A 20,247-nucleotide genomic window follows, 5' to 3' on the forward strand; every position below is an offset into this window, starting at 1 on the left:
ACCCAAACCAGTACAGCTTCAACACCATAAAAGTCTCTTAATCTGCATTATTAATCACAGCAGAAAAAAACAAAACAAAACAAAAAAAAAACAAAAAACCACCAAAAGCATACTAGCTCTCAGCTCCAAAAGAGGAACAAAAAAGTCAAAGCCAGAGTGGGAGTTGGGAATGCCAGTGCTGATACACAGAGCCTGGAGGATTATGGGAAGTAAGCCAAAGCTTGGTCAGTGTGGCCAAGACAGATTCTGGGGAGTGGCCAGAGTGAGTCCAGGGCTGACGGAGCAGAACATGAGAGGCTGAGTCCAAGCTGGCCACCATGGTTCCTCTCAAGAGAAAGCTAGCACAAGTTAACAAGGCCCAGACAGTAGGGTAGGAAATTGTCCTTCAGATCCAAGTCTTGCCCTTAATGCTCCCAGGGAACTCTTGAAAACCATAAGAGGCATTCCTCATAGTCATAGAGGTACAATCCTCTTGGTCCTGGTCTGACAAGTTTCATTTGACACGTTGCTACAAGATCATTGTCACTACCTTCATAAAAACTTCAACAGTTCCCCATTGCCCGGAATAGTAACCACTTAGCCCAGTACCAAAGGCCCTGTGATCTGGCCCCAATTGTCTTTATTTTCTACCTCTCCTACTCAAATGAAATCTCCTTGTCCCCTGTACACGCCTTCACCCCTCCTTTCTCCCGCCAAACGCCCTGCCAGTCACTTTCAGATCCTTCAAGCCCAGATGGAAATTCCAACCCTAACAGAGGCTTTTTTGGCTCTCCCCAGGTGGAAACAATCTCACCTTCGTTTGTGTTCTCCCAAAACTGTGCTCCACTTTGCTACAGCTGTTTAAATATAGCTTATCTCTCCTCCAAGGGTATATATTGTATTTATGTACTTAGCAAATATTTGTTGAATGAATGAAAGAATGGTTGAGTAAATATTTAAGAATAAAGCAAAGTACAATGCATCATAATCTTGAAACCCACGCCAATGTCCCCAGAAAGGAGAAAGGCCCAATTCTCAACTTGAATATTTGTTATTAAAAATATACACTTTCAAAGCTCAACTCATTTGTTTTTTCAAAAAAAAAGACTCTTACTGATTAACTCCTTTTCAAAAAAATTTTTTTAATGTTTATTCATTTTTGAGTGTGAAAGAGAGCACAAACAGGGGAGGGAGAGGGGGGGCGGGGAGAGACACAGAGTCAGAAGCAGGCTCTGGGCTCTGAGCTGTCAGCACAGAGCCCGACAAGAGGCTCAAACTCATCAATCATGAGATCATGACCTGAGCCAAAGGCAGATGCTTAACTGACTGAGCCACCCAAGTGCCCCCTGATTAATTCCTTTTAAGCTTTTAGATGAATTTTGTCCATGAAATTAGATGTGGAGAATTATTTACGAACAAACACCTTCCTTAGTTTATTTTTCTTGACCAGTCTGTAATCATGGGAAGTATATAAGTGTCTAGGTAAAACTTACATGAAGTCTGAATAGATTTGTATATTTTTTTATTCTAGAAGTTTTTTTGCTAAACCTCCAGATCTGTAGTGATTCAACTTAAATCTAGTCTTTATCACTAGTTTTCTTTCTTGAAAGATACCGTTTATAGTGGATTATTTCTAGTTTTCCCATCATCTGCACTGTCAATACAACTATAATCTATTCTAAAATCTTCTCTGAAATATAGAGATTTATCCCTGCTTCAAATACTTTTAGAAAAACAGCTGATAGGTAGTGAAAGATATAAACAATCCAAACATTATTTTGCTATATTTCCTTCTAATATTTTTTATAATTATTTTTTAGTAGTTTGAGAATATTATATTTTGTGCCCAGTTTTATTTACTTAACATTTCATCTTTGTTTTTTTCCCTATATTACCTTCCAAAAATCACTATTTTCAGATGTCACATTTTTATTGTTACTATGAAGAAGAAAAATACAAACATTTTTAGAAAATGGATTTATTTTAACAAAGTGGCTATTTCCTGAAAACCGAGCCAAATCCAGACATTAGAAGAAGATTAATTAAACCTTTGACACATTTTCATAAACGCTGTTGAGGTTTCTGGTGAAGATTAATTTGGGGGGGGGGACACCTGGGTGGCTCAGTCAGTTAAGCATCCAACTTCAGCTCAGGTCATGTTCTCACGGTCTGTTGGTTCAAGCCCCACGTCGGGCTCTGTGCTAGCTCAGAGCCTGGCTCCTGCCTCGGGTTCTGTGTCTCCCTTTCTCTCTCTCTGCCCCTCCCACACTAGCACTCTGTCTCTGTCTCTCAATAATGAATAAACATTACACACAAAAAAAGATTAATTTGGGGGAATAAGAGAAGTAGCTCTAAAAAATAAAGTATTTTAAATATTTATAAAATAGAGTATAATACTCACTATTGTTTTTCCCCCAGAGTTTCTTAAATTATAAAAGTTTAAAAGTCCTGATGAATTATAACATCAGTTATAGTCTCAGGCTTCTGAGCATCATCACTGTGCACCTTAGGGTGGAGAAATCAGAAATCCCAATTCACAATACAAAGGTGCAAAAATCTAATTACACAGAATAATGCCCAAGGACTCTCTCTTCCAGTAAATGCCTTAGAGAATGGGGATAAATTGGATTCTCCATAATTGAACTAAATGGTGTGTGTGTGTGTGTGTGTGTGTGTGTGTGTGTGTGTGTGTGTGCGCTTAAGCACAGTGATGTTTTTGAACAGATTCCAAAGGAAAAGTAAAAAATTCTTCATGGGCAGCCTTAATCCCATCAACTCTCTGAAATTTATCTGGCAGGAACTCTACTTTGTGTTAAAAACAAGAAATATATAAACCAACTTATGTTCTCTATGATTTACTTCAGATATTAATACCCAGAAGAGAAACATAGAACTCTCCCAAGAGCTTATATTAAATATTTCAAAATCATGCCAGGACCCTCTGGATAGAAAACAGACATGCTTAGGAATAAACAAAGAACAGTTTCCTCGTTTCCAAAACTCATAGAGATCCAAAACTCTGAGTTAGGCTTGCAATATACTTGCCTTTGCACTGTTAAAGACCTTCAATTTTTTGCAATCCCTGTTCTAAAAATGGGCCCAGTATCTTTAATATGGCCACAAAGCTTGACCTGTTAAGAGCATTCCATGAATCTGCATGTACTTACAGATGCTATGTAAGGGCCAGACACCAACTCCAGTGGGTGAACAGTGTGAAAATTCAAAAAGGAAAACCTAACTAAAACAGAGTCAGGAGGTTTGGCAGGGGAACTCTCAAACCCTACCACTCTTCATTAATTGCAAATCCAATAGGAATAGATGGACTTAGCTGATGGATACTACTTTACTATCCCAACAGGAAGAAGAAAAGCTCTCCTCCTCCCCCAGCAATAGCCCCGCCAATGGGAGAAAGTCACAACTCAGCCAATGAAAAACCACTCTACTTCCACTCCCAGTTTACTCCAATGGATTTTTTGTTTATGACAGCCTTCCCAACTTCCCCTTTACCTCTATAAAAAAGTGTTCCTCTCCCCTTTGTTCAGTGGATTTGCTTATGATTTTGCCATAGCTTGCTTGTCCCAGATTGCAATTCTCTGCTATTCCTGAATAAAACCCATCTTTTTCTGGTAAAATAACTGGCAGGTTTATTTTGAAGGTTAACAGCAGAAATAAGAACAATGTTTTCTACAAATGACCACAGCACCAAAATAAATTAAGGTGCCCATCTATACTAGGGATTTAGTAGAACAATACTCTCACAGGTTAATAAAAGTAAGAGAAATGGAGGAGACACCAAGAAAGGGAAAAACACTACCGTGCTATACATTCCAATGCCCATTACCTTATCCAAGGGAAAATTTAAAATCCCTGTGGTCAGCTATTCCAGTGAACAGCTTTCTAGAACTTTGAGACCTTAAGTCTGCCCTCCTCTTTTTTTAGAGGAAGAAATTATAATAGTATTGTTGGAAGATAGATATGTATATAAATATACCTGTATTTTTATGTACACATTTTTCTTTAGCCATAATTAGATGAAAGCTAACTTTAAATTTCATTTCATTTGGAAAAACGTGCTTGGAAATTTTCAAGATTATTTTGCCATTACCTCACAGCATGCTTCCAATTTTCCCATGACACATCTGATGAGAATAAATCTTGTTTATTTTGCCACTTCTCTAAGCTGTCTAATGTCCCCAAAGGAAGCTGCAGATTGGCTGTCTTTTTCTTCATAAATATGAGAGGAAAGTGTGTGAAAAATAAAATTAAACCCATCTGACACAGCTACTTTTTCAGAAAGCATCATAAGAAGTATGAATTCAGAAGGAATCATGGTTGCCCATTAGACAGCCTTTTTTGGTTTTGAAGAAATACATAGCTGAAATTCACAAACTGAAATGAGATTTCCTTTGCTCCTTTTGAGTCTAATTATAGTTATTAAAATTTTTTGCACATATTTTATCAGAGGCTCTCAGATTATTCCAGAATCCTGAAAATATTCTTTGCTTTGAGATTGCAACTGTATAAATGAACACAATATGCACATTAAAAGAAATCAGGCCAGACTTAAAATAAACCAGGCAACAAGCCTAGGAATTTTACTAAGTGATTCCCCTTCCAACACAATAGGTCCTGGTGTCTCTTCCAGGTTTCTCTTTATTTTCCCAATTATATTCTTTTTTTCTTTCATTCCATCTTTCTTTTCCTCACACAGAAGTATATTTGCTTGAAATGCTTTCCACTATAGTTTCTACTTCTCTCTCAAGAATCTATACCATTCGTGTAAAAAAAAGTGCATTTTTTAGAGAACTGTATTTGGGGCCCAGATACGTGTTTTGTTAGTCTGGGTATATGGGTAACGATAAGTAGGAGTGACTTGGCTAGGAAAATGAAAGATGATAATGCTAGGCTTAGGAAGGTGCAGGTAGAACTTCATAAACCAGTTAACATTTCTGTAGGCTAGCTAACTTTCTGAGACTATTTACAAGGCAGATAAAGTACTCATTAGTGAAAATTATTTTAGCATGCTCTAACTTATCCTCACAAGAATTTAAGAACTGCCAAAATGGTTCTCATTCCTATCCACTTAATTCAGTCAGGCACTGTGTCCTCTGAATACAATTTTCTTGATAACAACCCAAGTATCTCCAATAATAAAGTCAGATCTAGCACAGTCTAAAATACAGCTCATCACATGCTTTTTTGACAATCTGTTGCCAGCAAAATAGTTAATCACTAAATTAAAATATTCTTGTGTAATGTACATTAGTGAAAAATTATCCAAAGCGATTATATGTGATGCTCTAAAAAAGGAGACAGAAAAAGGCCCATTAACTCTCTAATAGAAATAACTATTTAGATAGCATCAAGTTCTATGGAAACCCCATTTTTTCTATGGAAATTGCTCTTCTATAAAGTGATTTTACATGGTCCTTAACAAATGTCCTGAAACCTTCTAAGTTTAGCTCTGTTTGGAGTCCAGTCCTCACAGGTGAGATTCATTTACTCTAAACTAGTCATTACAGGCACCAAGGAAATTAAATATGAAAAAGAACTATAAATAACTGGGACTGCCTTCCACAATATCCCTAAGAAAGCAACTTGACTTCATCTGGACGGTAGCACAGATCTGCCAATGCCAATCACATTCCAACTTCCACATATTAATGGAAAGATCAAAGTTACAGACCTCCAGAGCTAGGTGGGATCATAATAATAAATTCCAATGTCCTCCTATTTTCAGATCAAGAAATTAATTGTCCCGTGGTCATAAAACTACTTAGTAACAGAACATTTGTAAAATGTTTTTTTAAATCAATGTCAATTTTGGGGGGCACCTGGATGGCTCAGTCTAAGCATCTGACTTTGGCTCAAGTCATGATCTCACGGATCGTGAGTTCAAGCCCCGCGTCGGGCTCTCTGCTGACAGCTCAGAGTCTGGAGCCTGCTTTGGATTCTGTGTCTCCCTCTCTCTCTAACCCTCCCCTGCTCACCTCTCTTTCTCTCTCAAAAATAAATAAACATTAAAAAAAGTTTTTTAAATAAATCAATGTCAATTTTTAAAAATGTTTTATTTTATATTTGAGAGACAGAGAGATAGTGCAGAGGAGGGGCAGAGAGACAGAAACAGAATCTGAAGCAAGTCCCAGGCTCCAAGCTGTCAGCATAGAGCCTGATGTGGGGCTCAAACTCATAAGTAGTGAGATCATGACCTGAGCCAAAGTCAAACGCTTAACCAACTGAGCCACCCAGGCACCCCAGTCAGTGTCAGTGCTTTTAGCAGAGTTTTTCTTTCTACTAAATACTACATTGATTTTTATAGAAGAATTCAAGCACTCCTTTTTTTATTAATGGAGGAATGTAAATAATCTTTGGTAATAAAAACCATATTGTCAGGAAGCCTTGTGAAATGATCTTAAATTTGAGTAGAAAGATTTTTGTTATGGCCAATTTTGTGTGTCAACTTTACTGAGCCATGGGGTGCCCAGATACTCTGGATGTGTCGGTGAGGGTGTTTCTGGATGAGGTTAATATTTGAATAGGTAAATAAAAAATGAAGATTGCCAACGCCAATGTTGGGTGGACCTCATCCAATCAGTTGAAAGCCTGAATAAAACAAAAAGGTTGAGCAAAAGGGAATTTCCTTCTTTCTAGCTTCCCTGAGCTGGGACATTGTTTTTTTTCTTGCCTTTCAACTTGGACTGAAACATTGTCTCTTCCTGGGCTTCTAGCATGCTGGCTTTCATAGTGGAGCTAGCCTTCAGCTCTTCTGGGTCTCCACCTTGCTGACCTCAGATCTTGGGACTCATCAGCCTCCATAATCCCATGAGCCAATTCCTTTCTTTATTTTTATTTTATTTTTTTTTTTCCAAATTCCTTATTTAAAAAAATATCTCTCTCTTTCTTCTGTTGGTTCTGTTTCTCTGGAGAACCCTGACTAATACAGATATAACCAACCAAATACATTATTGAGTCCCAAAACAATTACTAATTTATTTCATTTAATCTATACATATTAAACCGTTGGGTCAGTAACAAATTAAAAGCAATGCAAATGTCTAGTGCTTCAATATAATGAGTTCTAAATTTATCAGTACAATCAGCATGCCAATGTCTTTCAGAATACATTCGGAAATACATGGAATCTGTATTTAAAACATTCCATTAAATGATTTATGAAGGACAGTAAAAGCATTTGGCTCAGATACATCCCAATTGGCAGAAGTTGCCAGCAAGAAGGCAGAGACCCAGCAAGGCTCTGGGCACAGGGGAAACAAATTGACCTTAACTGAGCACCCCTTAATCTCATTCAGGTGTTCCAATTAAATGGCATCACTGTTTCAATTAAAGCTACAGTCTTTGCTGACTAATAACATAAGGCTCCCTGGGAAATGCACTAATTAGGTAGATTTTCTTATTTACTGATTAAGAATGTGTTTTGTACCAAATCAAGGTTAAAAGGTACTGCTGTGAACCAGGCCTATCATCCACATGATATTTGAAATGTCTTCAACAAAGTTTTTCTGCCCTCTTCTCTGTTTCCTACTTTATATGAGTCAAGAGGTGAGATGTGTTGCCACTAATAAGAAGGTTGTGCCTATGTCTGTGTTTTCTTTAATTATGAACAATTTCAAGCATATAGAACATAAAGTGAAGAATATATATTCCTACCATCCAGCTAAACAAAATCTTAACATATACCATGTTTGCTAACAAAAGATTAAATAAAACATTACAGCCACATTTGTAGCCCCCTCTACCCTGCCCCACAACATGACTAGGCACCACTATACTCAAAGCGGTATTTATTCCTATAAGTCATTTTAGATTCTTACAACATAGGTAAATATCAATACATATATCCATGTATAACTAATAGCATTGTTATGCATATTTTCTGACAACTTTGCCTGTCATTCTGCAGCTTGCTTAAGGCAGATAGGTAGATCACGTATATGTCATGTATATGTATATCATGTATATGTGTGATATGTATTTCTAGTGTATTCATTTTAACGGATATCTATACTTCTAACACATCTCACGATTTATCTGTCTCCTTGTTGATGGGCCTCTCACTTATTTCCTCTTTTGCTCTTCTAATCAATGCTGTTGTGAATGTATATGGGTCATAAGCATTAGTTTCTCTAGAGTGTATGTATAGAATATTGGGGCAAAGTGCGAGCACCTTCATCTGCACTTGATATTGCCAAATTTCTCTCTGGGGGATGGCGGGGGGCGGGGGGGGGTGGTGGTAAGCTGTGTAATTCACACCCTACCAGCAGAGTATAAGAACTTCCTTCCTCCCACATCTTTAGAAACTCTAAGTATTGTCCCACTTATACATTTTTGTCTATTTTGATCTGTAGAAAATGGTACCTTAATTTACATTTATCAAAGTAATAGTGAGTTGAGCACTTTTCCATATATTTATTGGCCAGTCAGGTTTCTTATTCTATGAATTCACATCCTTTCTCCACACATCTTCTTCTTACTGATACATAGGCATTATCTGTCAATTTTAGGTATGAATCCTTCTCAGATAAAAACATTTCTGTTGTCTTTTCCCCATCTGTGGCTTGTCTTTTCCCTTGGATTACAGTGTTGAAGAACAGCTTTAAAGTTTAATGAAGTCAGATGTAACTATCTTATTCTCTCTGGTTTGTGTTTTTAGTGTCTGGTTTAGGAAATCCTTCCTTGCTATTGTCTTCATAATGATATTCTCCCTCATGTTCTTCTAAAAGGACGTTAGCACAAGGCTTTTTACAACCTGGAATTAATTTCTGTGTGGACTATGAGCCATGAATCCATACTTTACCCTACAGATAACTAATTATTCCAGCAATATTTATTTTGCATTTCTTCCAACATGTGCCTATTTCTGATATATTCCAAGTTTGCATATTTGAATAGGTTGCTTTTGAGCTCTCTAGTCTATTCCATTGGTCTATTGTCTATCCCTGTGCTATTGGTACCATACTGTCTTAATTATTATAGTGTTAATACGAATTTCTGGGGGCACTTGGGTGTCTCAGTTGGTTAAGCATCTGACTTCAACTCAGGTCACGATCTCACGCTTCGTGAGTTCGAGCCCCATGTTGGGCTCTGTGCTGACAGCTCAGACCCTGGAGCCCACTTCAGATTCTGTGTTTCCCTCTCTCTCTGCTCCTCCCCCACTCTATCTCTCAAAGATAAATAAACATTTAAAAAAATAAGAACTTCTGCCATCAGGAGTGTAAAGTCTTCCCACTTGGTTCTTCTTCAAATTGTCTTAGATATTCTTTAGCCAATGCTCTTCCATAGAGTGAATTATGTCAAGTCCCACAGAAAAACAATGTCAGGATTTTGATTGGAAAAACAGTGAATCTGTGATTATTATGACGCCGATAGTTTTATGATATAATCTTCCCATCTAAGATTGCTGCTAGCCCAGACAGCATTTACGTGCAAACTAGGAAAAGCTACCCTTTCCTACAGCCAGCCTCACATGAGTGAAGAATGCAGCACAGGCTGGTTTTGACCTCTGCTAACCCTTCTTTAGTTAGGAGCCTCCTGCTATGAACATCTTGAGTCATTGTAGACAGCAGCCCTGTTCTCATTCATTAGCATGGCATATCTCTTCATTTAGTCAAGCCTTCTTTAATGCTCTGTGATGACATTTTGTCATTTTTATTCATGAAGATTTTTGCACATATTTGTTGATTTATTCCTAAACCCAATTTCATATGGATTTGTCTTGTTCTTATGAATGGAATCTTTTTTCTTTTACATTTTTAATTGGTTATTACCAGCTCTTAACTCCGATATGTTTGTCTTATACCCAGAAACTTTATTTTTTTATATATGAAATTTATTGTCAAATTGGTTTCCATACAACACCCAGTGCTCATCCCAACAGGTGCCCTCTTCAATGTCCATCACCCACTTTCTCCTCTCTCCCACCCCCATCAACCCTCAGTTTATTCTCAGTTTTTAAGAGTCCCTTATGGTTTGGCTCCCTCCCTCTCTAACTTTTTTTTTCCTTCCCCTCCCCCATGGTCTACTGTTAAGTTTCTCAGGATCCACATAAGAGTGAAAACATATGGTATCTGTCTTTCTCTGTATGACTTATTTCACTTAGGTAACACTCTCCAGTTCCACCCACGTTGCTACAAAAGGCCAGATTTCATTCTTTCTCATTGCCACATAGTATTCCATTGTGTATATAAACCACAATTTCTTTATCCATTCATCAGTTGATGGACATCAAGTGCTATTGCTGGGTCATAGAGTAGATCTATTTTTAATTTTTTGAGGAACCTCCACACTGTTTTATACCCAGAAACTTAAAAGAAAAAAAACTCTTTAAATTAATTTATCTTTAAATTATCTTGGATTTTCTATGTACTCAATCATATCTTCTGCAACAAAGTTTAAAATTCCTCATTATACCATGCAATTGCCATTCTAGAGTTTATTAAGCCCCAACATGAAGGCACGTTTTAATTACATGTGAGAATTAAATCCAATGGGTTATTTCAGTTTAGAAAAAGACTTTAGATTCCTAGTTAACAGATCTGGAAAATATATGGATAGAGTAAATTGATTTTGTTTGCCATTTTTGCCCCCAACTATAATTAGTCCATTATTAAATAAAAACATCAAGATTTGTGTTTCATTAAGGATTCATTAAATTAGTGTGGTTCAGCTTGAGTTTCTGTACCTTTTATCAAAAGCCTTCCTTTTAAAACAATTTTTGTAGTCACTGCAACATATTCTTTTTTAAAATTAAGGGATCTAGAAAAATAGAAAATTCTATTCCCTACCTCAGACCCACTGAATGAGAATGTACTAAGACTGAATGGAAATCCTGTCTTCTCAATATATTCTTCCAGTTGAGTCTTATGATCAGGACAGTTTGGTATTTAATAGCATCCCTGCAGGCGTCCCAACAGTGCAGAAGAGAGAGCAAAGCTGTCTGTTTGGCTCCACTACAAACAAATGAGCTCCAGACTGGGCTGGACTCAGCACTATTTAGCAAGCCTTTTCTCATGCTCGGTGACTGCCTTGTCCACTCTCCAAAGCAACTACTGCACCTTCATCAGTATCCTCAGGCTCCCTTCCCCGCTCTCCCTTTACTCCCAGAAGACTTCCTCTTTCCAGAAAATAAAGATAAACCTTAATTCTCTCCTATCCATTCTCAAGTTCATCCCTTGTCCACTATACTTTTCCTTTTTCCAGCCTGTCTCAAAAGGAAGACATCCCAATCCACTTCCTCCAAACGCTTACCCCATCAATGATGTACCTTTTCTTGGATTGTCATTATCTTCCTTTTCACTGGGTTTTACTTCAAGCCCCAAAATGTGCTCAAGTTCTGAAGGAAAAAAAAGTACTCACCTACCTCTCAGGCAATTGCGCTCTTTTTTTCCCTTCACCATCAAACCTCTTGAACAGTATTCCAGATTCCTCACCTCCTATATGCTTCTTAATCAGCCACTCTTTCTGGAAACACAATCCCACTGCACAGGCTGTATACACCCCAATGATTCTCACATGTGTGAGAATCCCAACCTCTGCTACATTCTGTCACAGATTTCCTACTGTCTATTGCTATATAACTCCATAGCTCATTGAAAGTGCATTTCTTGTCCCTGACTCCTAAGAGCCTAGAAAGGTCAGTACCAGGCACATAGTATGCCTTGATAAATATCTGTTAGATTGACACTGTAATATTAGCAATATTAGTTCTATACTGGATGCATTTTCCCTGCCCATCTTCTCAATCTCTACCACCTGTTCTTAGTCTCTTCCCAGGACTAAGGGGAAAGCAGATGGGAAATTAGTTTGCCAAACAAATAGAACATTTATACCAACATTTAAACCTGTAAGTACCTTTATAATTCTTTAGAAAACTCTATTCCAAAACTGTTTCTTTCATACTATGAGTTTATTTTCCCCTCATCAGGGGACCAGATAGGCTTTCAATAAATACTAATTTGTCAGAAAGCAATATATTTAGCTATATACTGATTAAGTATGAGACAAATTGCAAAAAAAATTAAATAAATAGGTAATCTTAAGCGTTTAGATATCTGGTACAGGGGCACCTGGCTGGCTCAGTCAGTAGAGCATGCAACTCTTGATCTCAGGGTTGTGAGTTCAAGCCCATGTTGAGCATGAAAGCTACTGAAAGAAAGAAAGAAAGAAAGAAAGAAATCCTACAAATAGATAATAGATACCTAGTACAAATTGGACTGTCCTCATCTGTTGATGAATCAAACTAACCTCGCAGCAGCCTGAGGCTCACAACAGGAACACTTTATTCCTTTTCTCTAAATCCAATCTGAGCTTTACTGTTCCACTGGGAGCAAATCATCAAAACTATACATTTACAAAGAAAGTTGTAAGGTAAACATATAGATTAAGACCATGCTTACATGTCACAAAAATAATTGGTTGATTTAATCCAACTCAGCATGAAGGGGGTAAGAATTGAGTTTAAACAGCGTGAATATTGGAAATTTGTTACCTATTAGGAAAACAAAAGGTTCAAATTTATGCTGGAAATAATTTTAAAAGAAAGACCATTAAGAAGAAAATTAGTGAGATATTTTGTCATCTGTTTTCCTGTTTTCTGTGCAGGGTGTCTGTGGTGCTTGGACTTGTCTATATTTGGGTAATGGCAGCAGGTGAGGTGTACAAAGCAGCTGCCTTTGAACTTCCTGGGGGGGGCGGTGGAAGACATTCTGTAAACATCCTAGGTAATGAGCATAAAATATATCTGAATACACAATGCCTTCTATGAGTCACAGGTTCTTTAATAATCTTTAGATAAACAAATAAATAAAACAAACATTAAACAATAACCAAAAAACAATTTTTTAAACCACACATACTCAAAAATAATCTCCAGATGGAAGGAAATTCCCTTAGGAAGGAAAAATGAAAAGTTTTGTCTCAGTTATGCAGGACTAGAAAGAAAGAAAAGAATATATACACACATATATATATATCACATATATCTTATATATACCATATATAGTTATTTTCATATACATATATATACATATATATATACACACACACACACACACACATATATATATATATATATATATATATATATATATATATATATTATGGTTTTAAATAAATAAGACCTGCCAACCAAAGCCAGGAAAATGAATGGACAGGAAATGAGGCAAACTTGAAAGAGGAAGTGGTTTTGAGCCGTCAACAAGAGGGGATTGAAGAGTAGGAAACCCACAAGATGGGTAAAAATGGAAAATCAAGGGCTTTATCTTAAGAAAGAAACTCAGCCCATGACTAGATTATCACAAAGATGCATAACTCAACCAATTAGTCGTTTATGGCTATTTAAAGAGACTGAGAAGATAATCAAGAGAGAACAAAAAGAAAGAAGTTGTATTTCCCCTCAAAATACTTGTAAATCATTAAATCATTAAAAATATAAAGGAAACATTTTTTTTATTTTTTTATTTTTTTCTTAATTTTCAGGTTTGAAATAGAGTGTGAGCGGGGGAGGGGCAGAGAGAGAGGGAGACACAGAATCCAAAGCAGGCTCCAGGCCCTGAGCTGTTAGCACTGAGCCCGACACGGGGCTTGAACTCACAAACTATGAGATCATGACCTGAGCCGAAGTCAGATGCCCAACTGACTGAGCCACCCAGGAGCCCCTAAAGGGAAACAATTTAAATGTAAAATAAGAATATCTTTCTTTTGATTATATAACCATCTGGGATTTTTAAAAATTCAGTACTTTGACCTTAGATATCTGAATTGTTATAAAACTTGGTAGTTTATCTGCTACTTTGAAGTTATATAAAAGTTGAAGCAAGTAAAAATTTTCTTCCATAAAAAAGTAATGTATTTCCTGATCTTAGAAATAAAGTATGGCATATTTTAAGTTGAATGCAAACATTAAAATATATTTGTGAAAGGAAACTAACATAGCATGTAAAAATGCACATCATAAAAGTAAGCAACACCAACAGAAAAGTGAACATAGACTTTTATAGAGAGATCACAAAGAAGTTAAAGAAACAAAACCAGATGGGCAGAGAAAAAAAGACTGGAAGGACCTATATTAAAACAGTAACAGTGGTTACCATTGAATAATAGGCCCATGGATGAAATTTTTCCCTTCTATTTTTATAAAGGGCTATGCTTTGTAGACATACTGTATTTTTAAATGGGTAATAGAGAAACTTTCTCCAGAGAAACAGCACAGACAAATAATAACCTGCTTAGGAAAGGTTTAAAAACCCTGGGTAGAAAGTACACAACTACACATATAAAACCATTCTGCATTATTAAACTCGTATTTAAAAATCAAGGCAAATAGGTGTCCCATTAACTGCCAGAGCATGGCATAATCAATCCAGTCATTTTAAGAGTAGTAGTAATCAATAGTAATCCCTGGAAAAGCATCAATTCTGCCATCATTTTCGAGACCATTCAGACAGTTGAAATAAGCAATTGATTTAGCTCAACTATAACCCTGTGCTTGGGTTATTTTAAACATGTAGTCCCAATTTTAAAAAACCAGTAATTACATAAAAATACCAATTTTGGCTTAATTATTTTTCTCATTTTTTTTGCTTCTATATTACAATTTTAACACATGATTCTGTCAAAATATATTACATGTTTATTATGTGCACACAATTGTAATAAATGAATTGATGCAGGTCAAAGTAGAAAAAGGAACAGGCCCCCCCACTCTCCATCCTCACTGATTACCTTCTTCACTCCCTTATTTTCCCCAGGCCCTTGCTGCTGTCCCACTCCACCTGCACACGTACAAGTAACTGTCACTGTGGAAAGATCTCACACATACTGGGAAGTATAATAAGCATGTAAAATACAATGACACAAAATCATTTCCTTAACAGTTCAGTGTAATGTAATTTCTGCTCCCAACTATGACCTTGGTGTCATGGGTTGTCTATAGAAAGTCCCCTCCTTGGAATTCTAGTGAGTCCTTTCTAAATCCCAAAATACTTTACTCTTTTAATCAGTGTTACTAAAGCATAATTTGCATGCAATAAAATTCACTAATTTCAAGAGTACAATTCAATGAGTTTTGACAAATGTTTATAATTGTACAACCACACTTGATCATGATATAAAATACAAAATATTTTTAGCATTCCAAAAACCCAATTAAAAAAAAGTCAGGCTATCTAACAAATAATTACTTTTATTCCCTTTTAAATATTCAACTACCCTAAAATCATAATATTTAAAATGTTTCTGGGCACCTGGGTGGCTCAGTTGGTTGAGCATCTTACTCTTGATTTCAGCTCAGGTCATGATCTCTCATGAGTTCCAGCCCCACACTGCACTCTGCATTGACAGTGTGGAGACTTTTTGAGATTCTCTCTCTCCCTTTCTCTCTGCCCTTCCCCCACTCATTTTCTAAACAAACAAACAAACAAACAAACAAACAAACTTTAAAAACAAACTAACAGGGGTGCCTGGGTAGCTCAGTCGGTTAAGCATCTAACTTCGGCTAAGGTCATGATCTCGAGGTTTGTGAATTCAAGCCCCACATAAGGCTCTCTGCTGTCAGAGCACAGAGCCCACTTCAGATCCTCTGTCTCTGTCTCTCTCTGCCCCTCCCCTGCTCTCTCTCTCTCTTTCTCAAAAAAACAAAAAAACATTTAACAAACAAACAAAATATATGTCAGTTCCATGAATGCTTAGTCAAAAGTGTTAAAGAGTATACCTGTTAGATTAGATTATCACGAGATGCCAATAGGAAGATTTGTCTCATTTGTACTGAGCATTGTGTTTGGTGTTTAAAACACCATCACTTTTCATCTTCTAACTAGCTGTGAGACCACACCCAGCAGATGAGAGCAGAAGCAAACCTCCAGAGATAGCAATAGGAGTAATATTTAAAAAACAGGAATCAAGAACTCTTCCAACCCCAAGAGAAGTCCAGGGAACATCCACAGGATCCGTACACCCAGGTCCCGCTGAAGTTGTCCACTTTCATGCTCAGTGACCAAAGCCACAGCTCTATCTCTCTTACACTTCGTCTCCTGCAGACTTTTCAGGACTATCCAGTTTTCTGGGCCTTTCCTTATCCTCTTTCACAATGTCCTGCTCAGTGTTTGTGTTTTTGTTTTTTAACCAGTAAGTGGCTGGAGGAAAAGGGGTAGGGTAAAAATCAAATATATCTGTGTTTCAAATGATCCACAATGAAATAAGAGTCTTCAGAGATGAAGTTCTAGACAGACTACTGAGAGGAAAGTTTGAGTTGCATTCAATTTAGAGTCAAGGCTGCCAAAATATAGATGTATCTATCAACCTTCCTCCTGGAAGATAAAACAACTGACAGTTTGATTTCTCTTGGCAGGTTTCCCACATCTCTGTTTGTGGGGATGTACTCTGCAGTATCGGGATGCCTGAAATGAGCGTGCTCAAAGTGATAAGAATGAAACTGACTCAGGGGGGGTAAGTTATGTGATTTCAACACAGGTTTTCCTGTATGTACACGGAAAGACATGCTCTACTAAATGAGGACCGGCAAGAAGTCAATCAGACAAGAAAAGCACAAAACCATCCATTGAATAAACTCCTAACTGGTGCATATTATGGGTGGAAGGGAGCAAGGGCAAATTAGGCGTATGATACCTCTACACATAAATATACAGGTACCAACTTGGGAAACAAAGTTTAAGGGTATGGATGCTCAGGGCTTCAGCCTCCCTCCTGGCAGAGCTGTTTGGTAAGAGGAATGTGGTCACCAAATGTACACGATGGTTTTAGGACATATGTTAATGCACATCAGCAAAACAGAACCATAAGGGGATGTGACTCAACTAATTTAGTCTTTAGTGATAGATGCAATACTTCAGCAAGAGGTAAGAGGGTCTCTGGCCACGTTTTGATGCAAATGTGCTTCCTTGCTCCTCAAATGCACATTTTCTCCACATTTTAACAATTCTACATTGGGAGTGTGTCTTATAATCAATGGGGTCTTACAATTGTCTGCCATGAAGTTGCTATTATGACCTGGTTCCACGAGCATGAACTTGGTCACAGCCATTCATTTTGCAGTCGCCATAACTGGGCTTTGTTTTATAGCTAGTGTTGGATTTCATTGCCATTTTTATATGTCTTTAAAAGATTATACTGATTCAACATCAAAACAAAAACTATTGTGTAAATAGAAAGGCAGGCGAATGGGGTTGCAGGATAAATTTAACATTAATGGAATAAATATTTAACTTTGGAAAAATAACCACAATTCCCTCTTTGATTGCAAAGCAACAGTTAATGGTTGTATGGGATCTAAACAAGAGATAGGGGAGGTTGAGTTGCATTTTGTTACAAAGATCCATGAAAAGTACTGTCTACCACATGCCAAGCAGTACAAGTGAAAGCAGGCAAAAGGGCCAGATACCTCGGAAGAGATGCAAGAAACGTCAAAGCAATGATAAGCCAGGATGGTCAATTCAGGTGTAATGCAGGATGATTGTTAAACATCGTTGGCAGCACTTTTTTTCTTAATGGTACATATGACCTTATAATTGAGGTCATATGCAAGTCAGTGAAATACCACAGTCAAGTTTGTCTTCAGCACCCTTCTCTCCAGATAGCTCAATACACTTCCCAGGTGATTCTGCCTCTTAGTATCACCTCCCTCAGGAATACTAATATTTGAAATACAATACCTAATTATAAAATGAAATATGGACAACACTGCTTCAAAACCCTAAAACTGTTTTGCATTATTCCTTCAAATAATCCAGCATATGGAAAATCATAGGTTCAAATACACTTGACTACTTTATTGGTGGCTACAGATCGCCAATTTCATCCAAAAATCATGAATTCTTTCCTCTTGAATATTTGGCTTCTTTGACTTGAATTTTATGATTTGTCTTTCAAGAGTCTTGAAAGCTATTAATGTTTGGTATAGGATTTAAGAAAGACAGAGTCTGGGCATAATCAAAGAAAAACTTATCTGCCTCTCTATTCCTTCTTAGCACCAGTCTCTTTATATCTGTTTTCTCTAGCATATAGAAAAGGCATCTCTTTATTCATGCCAAGGACTGCCCAAACCCTTCCAACAAAAGTAGAAACACATCAGATGGCAATTACAATGGAAAACTCTCAATAAACCAGAAAACATGACAAAAATGCTGTCCAAAATTTGTTTGGACATAGAGGAATTTTATTTATTTGTTTGTTTATTTTATTTTATTTTATTTTATTTTATTTTATTTTATTTTGAGAGACAGAGAGAGTGGGGCAGGGGCAAAGAGAGAGGGAGAGAGAATCCCAAGCAGGCTCCAGACTATCAGGGCAGAGTCCAATGCAGGGCTTGATCTCATGAACTGAATCGTGAGATCATTTCCTGAGTCAAAATCAGGTCAGACACTTAACTGAGTCACCCACGTGCCCCTACACAGGGGAATTTTAAAAAGTAACTAGACTGGAAATGCCTGGCTGGTTCAGTTGGTAGAGCATGTGACTCATGATCTCAGGGTCGTGAGTTTGAGCCCCACATTGGGCATGAAGCCTACTTAAAAAAAACAAAAGTAACTAGACTGAATTAAATACAAACTGCCAAGTTTAACACTGAAAACCCTTCCAATACCCATGAAATATTCCCAGCTTACATTTTACTCTTACTTCTACTACTTCCCTACATTCCCGTCAAACTAGACTATTGTTCTGCCACCATGACCAGTACCTTCCCATGTCCCTCTACCTAGAATGCCCTTTCTCCAAGTCCATTTCAACCCTTCAGAATCCTAACAATCCTTCGAAGTCCATTAATTCAATGGATATTAAACACAGTCTATGTACACAATACAAAGGATAAAAAAAGTAATTTGGAAGGTTCCTGCCCTGAGGAATCACCAGTCTGACCTATCTTAAATATATCTTCTGCAAAGCCCCATTAGATCCCCTCAAATACCTGTGATCTCTCTTTCCTGTAAATCTTCTTCTCTTGTATTATTTCAACTAGAGAATCTTGTACTAATCTCCCACTATATACCAGAGATAATATTGGGCACATTTGCATACATTTACATTACATAGCCATACAAGAGCTTCACCAAGTAGAGTCTCCATAGACCCACCAGGCACATAAGAAAACTAATGCTCATAAATTCACATTCATGGCAAGTGTCCTGTTCAGCATCAGAATCAAGGTCTATTGGTTTTTGTATCCAGGGCTCTTTACATCAACATTTCAACAGCATTTATGTGATTCTATTGTTTGTGTGATCATTTTGCCTTTTTTTTTTAATGTTTATTTATTTTGAGACAGGGAGACAGAGCGTGAGTGGGGGAGGGGCAGAGAGAGAGGGAGACACAAAAACCGAAGCAGGCTCCAGGCTCTGAGCTGTCAGCACAGAGCCTGATGCAGGGCTCGAACCCACGAACCGTGAGATCATGATCTGAGCCAAAGTTGGACGCTCAACCAACTGAGCCACCCAGGCGCCCCCATTTTGCCTTCTTAATGACAATATTTTATTTTTATTTATTCTCTATTCTTTATTTTCTATTTTTCATTTTTATTTATTCCTGTTTTAATAAGAATCGAAACTAATTCTAATGTATAGTTTGAACACCAACTATATGAAATATCTGGCTTAGAGCAAGTGCTCGAAACTTGTTTACAAAAAAAATGTGTTCCAAGTATTCTGGTGAACGCCAGCCAATGCTGGTCATAATGATGCAGAGATGAGGGTCTAAGAGCAGCCTCCTCCTCGACATTGTGAGAAGTGGGGACATTGAGAACTCACTGGTCCATGAAAGGGTAAACAATCTATGTTGACCTGATTGCGACTGAGGCCTAAAGTAAGCAACACACTGGTAATGTATTAAAAGAAAAAACATATGAAAAAGAGAAGAGAAGTTTGCAAGAATTCAGACTGGTCTGATCATGCTCTGTTCACAAATGCTGGGTGAGATGTAAGTACCTAGGACCAGAGAAAGCCTAGGTAGGTAAATTGCAAAGTCCGAATCCAAGGATTCCAAATTAGTCAAGAGCTAAGGTTGTTTTTTAAGCTTTGACTGGGACCTGGGATCCAGAAAGAAAAACATTCCTCCTTCTCTAGGAACTTATGTAGCTGAGAGAGAGCTCAGCTCGCGTCTTGAAGAAGAAGCTACACAGAGAGAAAGGCTACAGGCTCACGGTTGAAAGCAAACACAGACTAACCAGAGAGACATAGGATTTCAGAGTTGGAAGGAATCACAGCTATTTCCTAATCAAACCTACTCTTGTGATAGACACAAAAA

At 37.4% G+C, this 20,247-nt stretch overlaps 1 protein-coding gene and 1 non-coding gene across 2 annotated transcripts in view; one reads left to right on the forward strand and one right to left on the reverse strand.

Annotated features, from left to right (window-relative positions):
• Positions 1–20,247, reverse strand: part of NIBAN1 (niban apoptosis regulator 1) — a 151,952-nt gene that overhangs the window by 91,033 nt on the left and 40,672 nt on the right. The gene's annotated exons all lie outside the window — the stretch shown is intronic.
• TRNAM-CAU (transfer RNA methionine (anticodon CAU)) lies at positions 18,436–18,508 on the forward strand. The gene has a single exon. It is a non-coding gene; the product is annotated as a tRNA-Met (tRNA).

The sequence above is a fragment of the Panthera pardus genome, unplaced genomic scaffold (genome assembly GCF_024362965.1).
Source record: "Panthera pardus isolate Hobbes unplaced genomic scaffold, ASM2436296v1 HiC_scaffold_21, whole genome shotgun sequence".
Classification (NCBI taxonomy): Eukaryota; Metazoa; Chordata; class Mammalia; order Carnivora; family Felidae; genus Panthera; species Panthera pardus.